The 17,500-nt window shown below is 46.1% G+C and overlaps 1 protein-coding gene across 1 annotated transcript in view; it reads right to left on the bottom strand.

The window, feature by feature from the left end:
* Positions 1 to 17,500, bottom strand: part of trpm3 (transient receptor potential cation channel, subfamily M, member 3) — a 79,390-nt gene that overhangs the window by 61,731 nt on the left and 159 nt on the right. The gene's annotated exons all lie outside the window — the stretch shown is intronic.

Here is a 17,500-nt window from a genome sequence, read left to right as displayed (position 1 = left end):
CAATATGAGGTTGGGCAGTTCAGTACGGTGGATTTCTCTCTTTCTTTCACTTTGAAGCGGCGAACCTCTAGCTTCAACGTTTGGGTTTCCGGACACGCTTCAAACAGAGCTGAACTCGGCTCATTAAAAGTGTTTGGCCCTCCTACACTTTTGGCAGGATGCCCATTCAAGGATACAGATGTGTGAGAGGGTCAGTCACCAGATCAAAAACAGGAAAGGAAACTTAATTAGAAAGGATACAAGTCTCTCTCTCTCTCTCTCTCTCTCTCTCTCTCTCTCTCTCTCTCTCTCTCTCTATGTCTCTCTTTCTCTCTCTCTGTCCTTGTTCTCTCTCTCTCGTTTTCTCTCTCTCGCTCTCCCTCTCTCCTTGTTCTCTCTCAGTCTCTCTCTCTCTCTCTCTCTCTCTCTCTCTCTGTTCTTTTGTCATCATGCAGCTATAAATTTGCTGAGCTGAAGCCTCTGGAAACAGCGTCGAGTGACCGGCCCAGATCCTCACAACAGCTGACCAGAGACACAACTAATTAAAGGAAAAGGGTGTGTGTGTGTGTGTGTGTGTGTGTCTGCAATGGATATTGGAAGAATAAACAAATACAGAAGAGAAGCTAATTAGCAGCGTGCAGCAGCAACAGAACACATATTTGGAAATTGTGCAATTAAGTCAAAAGACGGTTGACTGCTTCCACAGCGAGGGCTTCAAAATGATCAAATCGGTCGACAACACAAGGTAAGACGATTACTTCAACTTCCTCCCTCCGTCCCGGGCAAATATATAAACATCCTGTAAACGTCCTTTTATGCGATTTCACAAGTACGCAGCTAAAGGTCAAAGGTCAAAGCCAGAGTCGTAAACTCAGTTGCGTTCACAAGAGTTGTTGTGAAATCAGACCTGAGTGCAAACCCACTCCAGCAGCCGAAAACAGCGTTCGTCGCTTCTTATCTTCCTCTTTTTCTTTTGCTTTCTTTCAACGTTTTTTCTGACAGTTTATCTCCATCCTCACTATTTTCCACAAAATGGGTAAAAAACTGAATCTGTGTTGGATGGATTTCACACCTGAAGCTGCTGTGAAGTCACACAAACTTGTTGTTTCCTTGAGTAGAAAAAAAGCAAAGAAATGCAAGTCGTCAGATGTGTGGCTGCACGTTTGCATAAATATGCAATCAGTTATGAACCGCATGTCGTCACGCTAATTGAATTTGTTTGAATAGTTTGAATTTTGAAAGGGAAGCCACAGCAAAAATTACGATTCAGTCTTTTTGAATCAGGAGAACCACACTTGACACAGCGGCCTCGACATCGCCGCAAATCAAAGCACACACAGAATTATAATTACTTTGCAAACAGAATTCATTAGCTTCTATCATGAGTCATTACAGGCTGTTTGTACGGCTCAGTGTGTATTTGCGTGCTGGTACTGCGTTTAGTCCCATTTCCTGTTGGCTATTTAATATGAGCAAAAACCTGGAAACCAATCCAAATGCTTGTTCAAACACGACGCGAGGGCCGAACCCACGCTGTCGAATCCACGCCGCCGAGTTTCACCCGCCGTGTCGCTTCATTCACACGCTTTGTGACGCAGCTGCTGGGGAGGGAAGAAGCTCGACGGAGGGAAGGACTGTCCCATTCTCCTCTCCGTTTCTCCGGCTCTCCCTCTCTGTTGTGTTTAATGGCGCATCTCCTCGCGTGTCACACTGATTGTTTCACCGGACATGACAGGATAACGAGGACAAAACCCTTGGTGCAAAATGGCCGTGAACTTTATGGTCGAAAATGCAAACGTGTACACACACACACACACACAAACAGACACACACACACAAACACACACACACACAACCATATGCGTGCACATGTTTGCTCATTCTTCTCAATGTTTATTCCTCTGCTCCTCATTAAAACCTTTTCCCTTCTGGATCGTCGTCTGCACTTTCTGAGTCTCTCACACACACACACACACACACACACACACTCCCCACACTTGGGTGGTTGATACAAAGAAAGCTACACTTGTTTGAACAGAGCGCATTGATTTTTACAAAGAGTCAGTTTTACACTCTACAGCTCTTCTTCTGTCTTCCTCCTTTTTTTGTGTTATTGTCTCTCTGTCTTCACACAACGTCACTTTGCATATAATCCAATCTATTCTGAGCTCTGTCTTCATCAAACCACAGTGATTTGTCGTCTCGCTGATAAGCCTGTGTGTATGTGTGTGTGTGATATTTATCCTCGTTCGGTGGGGACTTGTGTCCTCTAAGTGGATAAAGAGGAAGAGGACGGTTGTATTCACTATTTCTGTCATTACTTCGACAGGTGATATCTCCCGCTGTGATGAACGTAATGGCTTTTAATTAATCAGGCGTGGAAAAGCTGCACGTCTCAAACACACACACACACACACACACACACACACACACACACACAGAGAGAGAGCGAGAGAGAGAGAGAGAGAGAGAGAGAGAGAGAGAGAATCTGTAATCATGATGTAATGATCTCACAGGGATGGAGGACAGTTTTTAAAGGTTGCAAACACACACAAACACACACTCTCACACACACATCACTCTTTCTCTCGCACGTCATTGTTTGATGTCACGTTAAATGCCGCAGCGTCACACTGTGGGTCAGTGCCTCCATATGTCCTCTGCCAGCTGAGCCCTGAACACACACAGGAGCTTCCTGCCAAATAAGGAGCCAGTCACCATAAACCAGTTCATCTATTTCTATCTCTGCGATTTCACCTTTGCTGGTCATGTAGCTGCCGTATCAAACAGGTGAGCTGTGGGCGCTACCATGGGAATTGATGATGTGATGGGGGCTGACAGGGAGTGTGTGTGTGTGTGTGTGTGTGTGTGTGGGGGGGTGTGGGGTGGGGGGTCGGGTGGGGGGGGGGGGGGAGAACCCACTTACTGTACCGTAAATACACATTAACACAATGTCACCGTGCTATCCATGTGTGTGTGTGTGTGTGTGTGTGTGTTGTGCTGACATTGTCTACCCAGATAATTACTCTTAATTACATTGTAGAATTTGCCGAGCTCAGCAGTTGGTGCATGAAGTGATGCTGGTGAAGGATTCTGCTCCTCATCCTGATGTTTCATAGTTTCCCTCTTGCGTCAGGTCTTTGTGTGTGTGTTCGTGTGTGTGTTCGTGTGTCTGTTTGTGTGTCTGTGTGTGTGTGTCGTGCTGCAGATGGGCGCTCTCGTCTCATCTCATCTCTCAGTGTAATTTCCACGGGGAGTTTTAACACAGAGTGCTCACACAGACACACACACTCACACACACACACAGACACACACTCTCTCTCTGGTTCCGTTTCCCCCCTTCGCTCACTCAAAACGAGCACGATATCTCATTTCAAATGGAAGAGGGACAATTCGCCAGGCTTTTATGTTGATTTGTCACGCTCGGTGTCAAGTCGAAATGACATCACGCAGTCCGGCCGCCGCTCTCTTCGCTCTCTGGCGCAGGAAATGGACTCGCAAACTCATCAGACGAGTCATCAACGTCTATCAGCCGGAGTCACACTCACTCAGGCTCCTACCTTGATCCCAGACAAAGGCTCCAGGATGTAAACATGCACACACACACAGGCCTTCAAAAGTGACCCTGGCTGTATGCCCACAAACACACTAACACACACACTCTGCATGGAAGCTGAGGGCAGTTCATTGCAAATGACACTGTGTCGCTGTGATAAATGTACCGACACTGAGTAATGCACTGCATACTGAAACAGTAATATGGCTCCACACACACTCGTCACACACATCGGTGTGTCTGTGTGTGTGTGTGTGTGTGTGCATGTAAATCATCATTGTATAGTTATAATTACTACAGTTATTTGTTTAATTTAGAGGAAAATTGCAAACACTCATTTTGGTTTTCTGTGTGGATGTGGATGTGTGTGTGTGAGTGTGAGTGTGTGTGTGTGTGTGAGTGTGTGTGTGTGTGTGTGTGTACGCTGGCAGCTGACCTCGCCCTGAGCTGATAGGCTGGGGTTAGGGGCTCTTTCTGGGCAGACAGGCAGGAGCCACAGTGCATTGTGGGTGCGTGTTGGCAAGGCACGTCTGGGAGAGCGCGATAAGGCAAAGTGGGCTGGCGGAGGATCGGCAGGAGTCAAACTAACGCCTCTCTCCACGTTTGCTTCTCCTCTTTGACATTGCGCTTCCTCTCGGGTCTCGGCTCTCTGTCTGCCCTCACACTCCTCATGCTAAACTCTCTCGTCTATCACACCGTTTCCTCCTTCTCTTCATGTACTGCCTCACTTTCCTTTTCACTCTCCTGACTCATTAGCGCCTCACTTCAGCCCCCTTTTTCTTGGGAAAATGGGATTTCTTCTCTTCTCCCACTGTTGAATCACCTCATCACCTTCCAGCTCTGCGCTCTCCCCTCTGTCTCTTTCGTTTTTGCCTCTATTTCCCGTCTCTCCAGCTGTCAGGCTGTCACAACACAGACGTGTGTCTGTAAAGGTAAAACTGGGAGACGTGGGGACGAGCGGAGGAGCTCCAGGACTGAGAACTGAGAAGAAAATAAGGGGATGGAAGGAACAAATCTAATGTAACTATGGAGATGGTAAGAAACGGCAGATTTGAAAGGTGAATTAAACCAAATGCACCATAACATAGAGAGCATATACAGTATACCTCCACCAAGGCCCAACAGCTGTCCAAAGCAACACACTTTGTTCACTCTGCCATCGCAAATCATTAGCGCCACCATCAGGTAGACTGATGTAAAGCAGCAAGCTCACATGTCCGCCAAGTTTGGCAGCCAATCACAGCGAAACAGGAACAGATTTCAAAAAGTAAAGATTGAAGGAAAAAACTATTTTGATTCTATGATAAAAATGATATCTTCCCTGGATCTTATTCTTTTATCTTCACCAGGAGATCAATAAGCTCTTTCTTTCCAGGCCAAGATGAGCAGCGGCGGTGCAAGTTTAAAAAAAGAATAAAAGATGAAAATGCACAAAGAAAACACAGAGACCACAGAAAAACCATCAAACCAAATTAGAACCATCATGTAAAGACACCACAACGTGAGACGGTGCAGCCTGAAGTGCCCTTGTCAAAGTCCTTGGACAGAGATTAAAAAGAGAGAGAGAGAGAGAGAGAGAGAGAGAGAGAGAGAGAGAGAGAGAGAGAAAGAGAGAGAGAGAGAGAGAGAGAGAGAGAGAGAGAGAGAGAGAGAGAACCGATCTGTCCATTTATAAAAGCGTCTTGCATCTTGTTCCAATCAGAGTGAGCAGTAAACTTAAAACGCTCTGGAACAGACGGTAAAGACCAAACTCTGACACTGTAAAAGACATAGATTTAAAGGAAGGTTTTGGCAAAACAAAATACATCTTGAACAGGCTGGCAGATGAAATAGAATCAAAGCATCCGTCTGTTTGCAAACACATGAAGAAGCTGCCGTCTGTGCACCGGCGCATAATCCGAGGCGTTTTGTTTTTAGCTCCTACGCGACTTTACTCGTGATGGCTTCCCTCGGTCGTCATGGTATTGTGTGAATGCACAGTCAGCCTGAGCCAGGTGTTCCCACATTTTTCCGGGTTTGTGTGAAGGCACACGTGGCAGCGGCAGGGAAACGTAATTAATCCTGGGACTGAATCCGATGCTCTGATGCGCCTCTACAATTTGACTGCCACATTAATTGCTTTTCTTCCCCTTATTCCCACCTCACTCTCCTGCCGCCTTCCATCAATCTATTCAATTCCACCGGGCGCCGCCGGACAAACACGCAAATATTGATGAGATAGCAACAAATGTGTGTGTGTGTGTGTCCGTGTTGAAACGCACACAACTGCAGCTACGCGTACACCATCAGATGCATTAGTGTGTGTGTAAATCCCAGCAGTGGTGCCCCTGTGTGTGTGTGTGTGTGTGTGTGTGTGTGTGTGTGTGTGTGTGTGTGTGTGTCCTGCATGTAAGCGTGTTCGAGTGTCTGGCGTGAAATGAGTCATGTGTGTTTCGTCGCTGCACCTGGGACGAGGAATGTGTGAGGTTCGAGGTTGACCCCAAAATAGCTCCTCTTGCTCAAAGCCTCACTGTGGTTGGGCACACACACACACACACACACACACACACACACACACACACACGCACACGCACACGCACACGTCCAGTCCAGTGCTGGTTCTGCAAAGTAAATACTTGGAATAAGTCATGACAACAGCGAAGGTCAGGAGTTCATGTCCCAATATATGAAGCACGTCTAAGAATATACGATGCGGCGAAGCTCTCAAGCTGCAGCGAGCCGTCCTCGATAAAAGCACACGCGGAAAACCACAAGGGATTATGGGAGATGGAGCGATGGCGCGGGTACATTACTACCCGTTGACGAGCCTGCAGTGTGAGCCATGTATGACCTCTCTTGACTGACGAGCGAGAGGCTTGTTTGTCTCTGCGTTCGACCCCATCTCCACTCAGCCGTGGCCTCCTCGCTGCCCTCGTGACCCCGTTAGTATTATATGAAACTGGGAATGCCAACATTCCTGTACGAGCGTTAATGGATTGCTGCTGTAAGATAAAACATACGCAGCAAAAAGGAGAGTGCATTGTGGCTGTACTGTTGCACCTCGGTTTCCCCTGGTGGTGATATTTGGAACTACGTCAGTACAAAGTGGAATATGAATGTGCCGTTAACCCCTCATAAAACATACATTTGTTTGCATTTTACAGCAAAAAAGCAGATTGGCACCTGCTCCAATTACTTTATTTATCTTTTTTTAACAAATCTGGAGCTAATGAGACCTTGAGGAGGAAACCGTCTGCAGAGAGAGAGACCTTATAAAGCTGTCAGGCATCCAGAGCTGTCAACAACAAAACACAGATAAACATCTGGATACAAACCAACACACGTCGCCTGTGGAAGACAGCTGACACACAAACATCAAGTCGTTTCTCACTCGAGTGACACCGGCTAAATGGGCGAATGGAATTTTAGATTTGTGGTGAAATATTTGAGCTCTAACCCTAAAGGAGTGAGAGAGAAGGAGCTGGTGTGACATGGATGGAGGTAAAACAAAGAGCCACTCTCCCATACAGGGGACAAGGATGAAGCTGCGTTATTACATAAGCTTTGCTGGCACGGGTGAGGCTGGTGCTCAGCGTTGCGACGCCGGCCAAACGTCCCACAGAGTGTTGGGCACACGTTCATCATCGCGATGCAGATTCCTGTGTTCCTGTGTTCCGGTTTGTTCCTCCGTCCGCTCATTCACTCTACAATTCTCCCTCCTTAAGCTCTTTTCTGGCTTCGTCCTTCGTCCTTTCATTGCTTTCAGACTGACAGAGGCGTCCCCACTCCAGGCTGAATGGCTGCCAGCAAGATCAGTGGCTGTCTAAGTCCCTGCCCGTCCTCACAGAGTCTCTAATCCCCCTCATTCCCTCTCTGTTGTCTCTCGCTCTGCAGGGACGACGCAGCGTTCACGTCCTGCCCTTGTGGCAAAACAAATTGAAGAAAGCAGCAGCTGTGTCTATTAGCAGAAGAATATCACAACAACAACAACAACAACAACTACCACACAGCTGCACATGGGCGCTGTAGGCTGCACAGAACAGTTTAGGCGGACACACAATCCAAAGCTTTGTGTTGGCATCTCGGCGCCATTCGCAGCTACTCCCAACGAAACGCCAACACAAGCTGTTCTGTGAAAACATGTCCACCATTTTATTACGCCGTTTAATTTCACGTTACATAATTTTCTTTTATCAAATGATCATCCGATTCTTGTTTGATCTAAGTATCCCAGCAACATCGTGTGGAAATCGTGCAGACGAAGGCCAAAGTGTCTGCTGAAGAGCGGCGTGAAGGGAAGATGGAGCACGGCGGTGGGAAGGAGGGAAACCCTGCATGGAAGTGCTGCAGAAGTTTGTAATGAATTCTCCTTGAAGGCAGAGAAACAGAGATCCGTCAACGCAGCGCTAAAGTAAAAAAAGACTACAGTTACATAATCAAGTATAATCGAAATATCACAGAGTAGATTTCTCCTACACAAGAGTTTTACAGTCTGAGTGTAATCATGGGTTATGAGGATCTCACAGATGATTTTGGAACGGTTGTTGGAAAATCATTTTACACTTTTATCAGCCAGCAGCCAAAGTGGAGCAATGTTGTAATATGACAGCATCGTCCCCTCAAGGGCCACAGGGAGGAAGATGGTGAGGAAGATGAAGAGGAGGAGGGAGGAGACAGGTTTGACTAGGCTGATATGAGGGAGAGATAGGGAGAGTGGGAGAGAGAGGGGGGGAGGGAGAGAGAGAGGGGGGGAGGGAGAAAGAAAGTGGGGAGAGAGAACATGAGCGAGACAGAGAGAGAGAGAGAGAGAAAGAGAGAGAGACAGCGGGAGAGAGAGAAAGATGGAAGGACCAAAATAGCTCACTGTGTCCATGCTGCTCACTTTCATTTTCCATATCCCAATATCCAATTTACAACCTCACACACACATGCAAGCACACCAACACACGCACACACGCACACACACACACACACACACGCACACGCACACGCACACGCACACGCACACGCACACGCACTCGCCCACACACGCACACAGTCTCTGGTGTCACATCCTCCACACCCCTCCGCTCCGCTCCGCCACGTTAACTCCTGCAGCTACGTACACGTCAAAGCAGATGGTGGAAGTGTGTGTGTTGCCAGGCATTAGAGGAACAAACTAGTAATGAAACATATAGAAGTGTGCGCTTAGGCAGAGAGAGAGAGAGAAAGAGAGAGAGAGAGAGAGAGAGAGAGAGAGAGAGAGAGAGAGAGAGAGAGAGAGAGAGAGCGTGTGTAGCGCGGTGGAGCTCCCGGGGGTGCTGTCCTGTAGCTGCTGTGCCGTGTTTTTTTTTTTGAGACATTCATCCTATTAAAACCCCAGAAAAGTCAAGAGTGATGCAAGAAGAGAGAGAGAGAGAGAGAGAGAGAGAGAGAGAGAGAGAGAGAGAGACAGAGAGACAGAGAGACAGAGGGAATGGATGGAGAGGGAGGACAGGCACAAGTGGAGGCTTTGCACACGCTCGGTCTTAATTCCTGTGAGGCCCACAGTGGCACATGCAGTCTATTTTCACCAAAGTGATTTCAAATGGAGAAGCTCTTGTGTGTGCGTGTGTGTGCCATTTTAGCTGAGATGAGCCGAGATGACCGCCTGCCTTTCCGCTGGGTTCAGACTCTCTCCAGCGTTCCCTCCATTTTGTCAGGAGGGATCCCACATTAAAAAGGTTGTTAAACTAGGAAGGAAATTGGCTCATTACAGAATTACAAACACCACAATATGTCTGTGGGACATATGTGTCATGAGTGTGTTTGAGTCTTGTGTGTGTGTGTGTGTGTGTGTGTGTGTGTGTGTGTGTGTGTGTGTGTGTGTTCAGTGCTTAGGGTCCGTCTTGTGCAGTGCAGATGACAACCGCAGAGGCAACCGCAACCAAAGCAGCTCCGGCGTGATTTAAGAGCCCGGCACTCCTGGCTAATGACCCCCGAGATAATGAACGCTGAAACAATATGCCGAGCGAGCTGCAGGGGGAGAGAGGGACATGCAAAATAGAGAGAGTGACACGGGAAAGAGAAGGGGGAGGAGGAGATGGTGGAACAGTTACAAGTAACACGCATCAGGCGTGGATGAATGCTCAGGTGGGCTGCATGCAAAGGTCCACAGCCAAACAAGGTCGTATTGATAATCAATATTTAAAAATCTGATATAGTCTTCAGCTAACAAATTCTGCAGGGAAATTGGAAGAAATCATTACGGACAAGAAGAGAAACCTAAGGCACTGTGTGTGTCTGTGTGTGTGTCTGTGTGCTTGTGTTTGTGTGGAATGCAAAGAAGTTCAATGAGAGTTGTGTGATACATTTAACAGATTTGAGGATGGAAATTTCACAGAGGCCCATGAAGTCCAGTTGCAATTATTCATGGAAGGGGGGGGGGGGTCTGTTACTTCAAATATCACCACTAACATCACGTTTGGACATCAAGCTTCTCTCAGGCTTGCGATGTCCTCAAACAGACAACAGACTTGATGATCAGAGTACAAGTGAGCGTGCCTGTAACACTCCTCATACATATAAAAACAATTTGATTCCCTCCTCTTTGTTTGGCTCCAGCAGAGCAGTCGAGGTGTGTGAGACTTCACTGGTTGTTTAACTTGTGTGGGTGAAATTTTCAGCAGTGCACCGTGTTAAAAACAAAGACGTAAATGAGGATAATGTGCCTCCTGCAAAACAAAACATGCACAACGCCCAGAGACGCCAAAAAATGAACTAATAAAAAGTAATAAAACCGTTTATGTTGGCTGCCTTAAAATGAAGAATAAGCCCAGATTCTGTGGATTCTTATGCAACAGATTTACACATCCGCTCCAAATGTTTTGCTGAGGAACAATATGAAATCAGCAGTATGCTAAAGGGCCAAAACAATAATATTGATTCTGGTTGTGTGTGTGTTGTTTGTGTGATGGCTGCAGCTCATTGCAAACAGGTAAAGTGGGAAAAAATCATAACTGGGTCAAAAAGCAGAGCAGCCTGACACAGTGTGTTAAGAGAAAGCAGCTCGCATGCACAGAGGATACAAGCTCTTTGTGTATCAAACACACACACACAGACACACACACACACACGAGAGAGAGAGAGACAATATCTAGAGGCAGGCATACCCACAGAATTGGCTTTGAGAGTTGTTATACATTAAATAGGTGAAACTCTATCCAATACACACACACACACAACCCAAAGTAAAATATTAAAGCAATAATAGTAACAATGAATTGAAATAATTGTTCATAATCTGAGCTCTAGCTTTCTGTGGTGCTGATTCTTAACAGCAAAGCCAAAGTGGCAGCACATCATCTTGTCACCTCGTCACCTCACCACCTCGTCACCTCGTCACACCTCATCACCTCGTCACCTTGCCACAGCGTCTCTGATTGGCCGGCTTCACTTCATCTTGATTAATTGCACGAGCATCAACATTGCCCCGATTCCCCAGGCACTTATTTCAGACTTCTGATCTCAGGATGAAATTTGATTCTGCTCCACAGCAGCCCTCACACACACCAACTAACGGTGGCCTTTCATCACCATAACAGACTGAGTGTGAAAGTGATTCAATGGGAGAACATTGATTCATGGATTTATTGATTTTTTGTTGTTGACCTATTGCTGTAACTCCCCTTACATCCATAAATTCTGTATATGCAGAACCCATTTTGTTCTTACTGGCAGCCGCCACAAACCCCCTATATCACACAGATGTACACACACACACACACACACAAACTATAGCAAAAAGCCTCATTACTCATTCTAGGCACATACTATAACAGTGGCACTTAGCTTAATTGATTGGAGTGATGTAATAAGATTCCAGACCTGCAGCAAACCCGAATATACCACTTATATAACACAAGCACATACAGTGAGATTTACATTACTGTCTAAATTCTCATCCTAAAACTGCTCATTACAGCTGAATCGTAAGTCAGTCTGGAAATAAATAAACATAAAATATGTTCATTCATCAATATTTGTGTGTTTTTGCATTATTCCATTTGATTAGGGTGTGTGTGTGTCATCTGCCGTCAGTTTACATCCTTCCTTCGTATCTCCCTGGCAACTGGCCCGGTAATGCTGACTACAGCAACACATGTTGGACAAGGGACAGTTGGATTGTACTATCACACAGAAAGCTACAGTGTTTTCTGCGGCGATGATGTTAAGCATGTGATTACAGTAATTGCCAGTTAAATGTCCCGTTATATTTTACGATTTTGTGATTCACTCATTAGATCTAAACTTTATAAAGTGAAGTTTAAAAAGTGAAGTTCCATTAAAGAACAAACTGCCTCAGGGAGCATGTGCACTGTATACTGAAGGGCAGACAGGCTTAGACAACACTCCATTACCGTTAACAGTTAGAATGATGATGATGCAATGTTTGAGTCAGTCATTGCATTGCTATATCTTTCAGCCCACACTGAGGGCAGAGACCAGCTCGCCTTGGCGCCACCTTGTAGCAGAACTCTGGGGTCCTGGCTCGTTCAGCTCGGCTCTGTACGATTCAGCTCCGCCGTGGAAATGGGCCATTACAGAAAACTCCAAACAAGCTGCGTACAGATGGCCAGTTGGTTACACTTACACGTTTCCAAGCCATAGGAAATTCCTGAAGAGCTGCAGGATGTGTATCTCTGTAGCACCCTGAGGCCTGCCTGCTCTGTCACCCTCTCATAGCCTTCTGGACATGAGCGCACACATCAACCCGTGTGGCCTGAGTAGCGCCGCACACACAACCGCCCTCTGAATCGCTATGACAGCCACACAGACGCTTTGTCATCAGCTACTCGATACCATTTGGATGCTGGGTTTTGCTCTGCCTGCTTACCTGCTCCAGTCTCAGCTTTTGGCAGGCGAAGCCGCCACCTGGGAGGAGTCAATGAGACACTAAGCTACCCGATCCGTGCCAAAGGTGCCACCTTTGGCTGGAGTGGGAATGAAGGACACCTGTGGAAAACACCTCAGTGGGGATTCCAGGAATGTGCCTTTGCAGCCTGCAGACACTATCCTGAAGGGACAGGCCGCTGACTCAGGGCCGCTACAGGCCAGGTGAGTCATGGACGCCCAGACGAGCTCATTAATCCATGTTTCAGAGCTCTGTTGGCCTTTATAGATCTCACACAGCTTTTGATTAAACTCACAAAGCCAGATGAAGATCCATGACAGAGGTTCCTCTAATAAAACTGTAGTACTAAAGTGTCAAACTTAAGCACTACCGCCTCGTCAGGAAGCCTATAAGGAGCTATTAAAGGCATCACAGGTTTTTTAAAAGTAGCCTGTATTCTCCTTAGCCGAGGCTCTGAGCTGTGTCTCCATGCTGCTGCAGAATGATGAGGGTGGAACATATGGAATGGAAACATGAGCCGCAAATGACACACCTTCATGCATGCACGCACACACACGCTGCACGCAGCACCTACAAATGCACAATGGATGTACCTGCTCTCATGCACTCTACCCAAGAATATCGACAGTCCGTACAGCAGAATGTATGAAGGATACAAGACTCACTGTCCTTATACATAATCAAACAGCTCCGTATCACCAGCACATACGTCTCCCCCGGCAACACACAGGTCACAGGTCAATGTTTAGAGTCCATAACTGTGCTGATGGTGTCGAGGATGCTGGAGCTCTGACTACAGAGTGGGAAGTGTGGGCGCACGGAAATGGAGTCTGTGTGTGTGTGTGTGTGTGAGTGTGTGGGTTATTACAGTTATTCTAAAACTGCAGCTTCTTTAACCACACATATTATGAATGTTACAGCTTTATAATATGTGTTACATGAAGTCAGAGCGAGATGTATTTAAATAGCATGTAGCATTTACGCAACATATTGGCGCGTTGTTTCTCAAGCTGTTTTGTTGTTTAAAGACAGAATATGAAACAAATCTCAAACAAAAGCCCATTATGTCGCCTATTATATCATATTGCACTGGAACCAGGCCAGCAAACACACATTGAGTCTTTTTTGTGTGCATGAATAAAAGGAACGAGTCGTTAATTGGGTGCTTATGTTCTACATTTGCCTCATTAGTGAGAGAATGTTTCAAATGAAATCTCACAAATGCTGTTTTTCGTCAATTAACAAAGATAAATGCAAAGGTTTAAAGGGTGAAAACATTCTGCAGGTTGGACTTTAGTAAAACTATGTTAAGTCTAATGTGACGTTTACATCTAACAACACACAGACACACACTTTTAATGAATAACCAGACGGAATTGTGTATTAACATGTAAATTGTGTTCTTTTTGACCTCTGTGATAATGTTTAACTACAACCCGCATCGTCTGTAAACATTCACACGAGCAGCGTACACACACACGGCTTATGTGAGCATCAATATCTCTTAACGTGGCTCATTTAATCTGATAATTAGTGGATCCCAGAGGTCTGGAATAATCCCTGTTGTGCTGATCATAATGATGAATCAGAATGTGTGTGAATGAAAGATCTGCTGCTGTGTGTGTGAGGGGAATCCAGCATCAGGTTTGGAGCTGTGACGTATGGAAGGTGTATGAACATCACAGAGACATTACATCCCTGACATTTGCACAATATTGTCGTCATATTTCACACATATTAACTTGTTAACGTCTCGGATGGTTGCCAAGTTTGATATGAAAACCTGGAAACCCAGATGGAAACTCTGAGACATGCAGTATAAATTTGTTATATCAGGGTGGATTTGTGTGTGTGTGTGCGTGTGTGTCTGTGTCTCACCCTTCATTGTCTAACAGGGTCGTTACTGGAGTGGCACTTGAACAATTGTGTTGCCGTTTTAAAGGTCGGTTGGAAGCTGTTATAATGAATGTAATTACTCGCTTAGCGCTCCTGTATGTATTTGTGTGCGCGTGCCTCTGTGTGTGTGTGTGTGTGTGTGTGTTTGTGTGTGTGTGTGTGTGCGTGTGTGTGTGCAGACTTGATTGATCTGCAGTTTGTGATCATTAATAAACTGAGCAGATGATGTATTATTACTGGTTTACTTCAACGCAAACATGCTTGTTTTCAAGAAGGTAGGAGGAGGAGAAATGAACAGGACAGGAAGTCATCAAGATTCATCACAATTACACACACACACACACACACACACACACACATAGGTGCACTCAGTCCTATAAACTCATTCCCACACTGTTCCAGTTTCATAGAGAAGAAGCACATCAGTGTTATAAGCTACAGGCTCTAATGAAGACCATATCGTGAAATGGTCCATATCTGAACGTGGGTCTGTCTTACTCTCACACACACACACACACACACACACACACACACACACACACACACACCCTTGCACTCGTCGTTACCTAGACAGCTTAAGGGGATTGCAGGTAGGTAACTGTATTAAGGCAATCGGGGACCAGGTAATAGCTTTTTGATTAACTGTATAAATCCACACATAAAACAAAACCCAGCTGTGGGATATGTGCATGTGTGTGTGTGTGAGAGAGAGAGAGAGTAAATAGAAAACATAAGGGGCCGGCTTTGGTAGCACTGCTAATAAAAATCATATCTGATCAGTGATATTGCTATTTGAAAGCTTAAAGCAGCGTTCTGTAATATTTAGGCTTGAGTGTCATTGTGGAGGAAAATGCTGAGAGATGATTGACAAGTGAGGCAAGAACAACACACGTTTCACACCGAGCTTGGTTTCTTCAGATTTGATCCACGTCAAACTGACTTTCACGCAGCAAAAACAGCCGGTGTGTAATTTTACACGAGTGCAAGACACACACACACACACGCACACACACATCCAACAGACATGTTCTACCTCTCGATAGAAGAGAGGAAACATCCCTGACAGCGCTATAAATTGTAGTCACGCTGGTACGTGCGAGCGGCTCTGCGTGCTGGCAGCGGCTTTATAATAAGTTAGAGAGATGTGGAGGGAAAAGTGCTTGTGGAGCAGAAACGTCTGGAGATAATGACGGGCCTGCTAGGTTAGTTTAACATCACACACACACACACACACACACACACACACACACACCCACCTCTGGAGCTTCATCAGAGATAGTGCGATACAACTGTGGTGTCACCCAAAGGGAGAATTTTGCCGTTTTTCTTCACTTTACAACCTGGAGACTCGAGATTTTAGAGCCACTTCAGCCAATTTCAGTGTGATCATATTCATTATAGAGATATTTTGCCCCTGTAGTTGCCTGTAACCGTTGGCGACATCGGTCATTATCTCTCCTGTGGGAGTGTGATCTGTGTGTCAGTGCAAAGCTTTTATAAGTTTGGTGGACTTTAGTACCGGAAATTGGTTTCAGACATTCGTGGTCCCCAGATGATAGATCCTAACGACATTTGGTGATGCCTCAAAATTCAATTTAGCTCCACTTGCATTCTATCATATAAACATTATGTCATATTAGCATGCAGCTGGGAGCACAAAGCAGAGCGCTCGAAGGAGACGATGAAAGTGCACGGCCGGGTGAACACGCCTGGGCCTCTGTCTCATGCCACATTGGACTGGTAGGAGGAGGAAGTCACTGTAGACAGTGTGTCCTCCATCAAAATGAAGGAAGATGGAGATTTTGTCTGCGTTTAAACATTAAGATCTGTACACTGGGCCCTCACTTGATGAGACAACTAACCATGTGATGTCTGGAATATTAGAGAAAAGTATCCAATGTAGTATGTTGCTGTCTGGAGCCTTGCAAGACCCCCAAAATGTCCATCAAATGTCCCTTTGCTGTCCACAGAACACTTCATAAACTCTACACTCCTCATGTAAAGGCTAGAAAAAGCAGAGCAGCTATACACACACACACACACACACACACACTTATCCCCTCTGGACATTCACTGGTGGATCACAGTGATATTCATTTAACGAGGCCATACAAATGCAAATGTGTGACACGTGAGCACAGGCACTCCAACATCACGCCCCACACTTTTGCTATGCGACACTCTTGATAAGGAGAGATCAAAGGAGTGAGAGAAAACCTGCGATGAAGAGCGCCAACAATGGCTGTTGGTACATGCGCACACGCATGTGTGTGTGTGTGTGTGTTGCGGCTTTATGAGAGTAGATGGATGAATGAAGACGGGGGCTTTAGCACACAAGTGTCAGCAAATAAGCCAAACAAAGACCACAGATCCGCATTTAGTATTTAAACACACACAGATACGGGACGCTCATATACAGTATATGGATTATCTCTCTCTCACACGCACGCACGCACGCACGCACGCACGCACGCACGCACGCACGCACGCACGCACGCACGCACGCACGCACGCACGCACGCACGCACGCACGCACGCACGCACGCACGCATGCACGCACGCACGCACACACACAAACGAGAATCAGGCCAATACATGTGGATTTGACATTGAAGAAGTAAAGTTCCTCATGTTCCTTTTCTCTCCTCTGTTGTACTTTGTTACCTTTGCCTCAGTGACCCAGTCTGTAATCTCTACATACCTACATCTCTATATCTCTACATCTCTACATCTCTACACACACACACGCACACGCAAAAGTCTTCTACATTCTCTTCTCATCCATACCCCTGTCAGTAACCCACATCTTCTCTTTATCTGTCCACACTTCCACCTTCACCGTTGCTCCATCACCCTGTCATCTCTACCCTCACACCTCCTTTCATTCTCCTCCTTCTCTCTTATCTATTCTGTTTGTATTTCTTCTTCTTCTTCTCCTTCACGACCCCCCTCTTCTTCTCAGCTGTACATCACTCTTACATCAGGCTCCCCCTCTTTTTTCTTGTCACCATTTTCATCCGCTTTTGCGCAGCTCCACACTTCCAAACCTCAATGCTTGTGTGAGTGAGTTTCAGCGTTTTCCGCTGCATCCTTCCCTCTCTACCCATAATGTGTCTCTTACACTCACTGGTTGCTACATGAATCACTCTCACACACTCAGCACCTGTCCCAGCCATCGTCCTGTTACTGGTTCTGGTCTCACACTGCTTCTACTCTCT

The sequence above is a fragment of the Genypterus blacodes genome, unplaced genomic scaffold (assembly GCF_046128005.1).
Source record: "Genypterus blacodes isolate CSIRO-AG114 ecotype Tasmania unplaced genomic scaffold, CSIRO-AGI_Gbla_v1 ptg000138l_1, whole genome shotgun sequence".
NCBI lineage: Eukaryota > Metazoa > Chordata > Actinopteri > Ophidiiformes > Ophidiidae > Genypterus > Genypterus blacodes.
The sequence above is the reverse complement of the archived record's forward strand: the minus strand, read 5'-3'. Positions and strand labels throughout refer to the sequence as shown.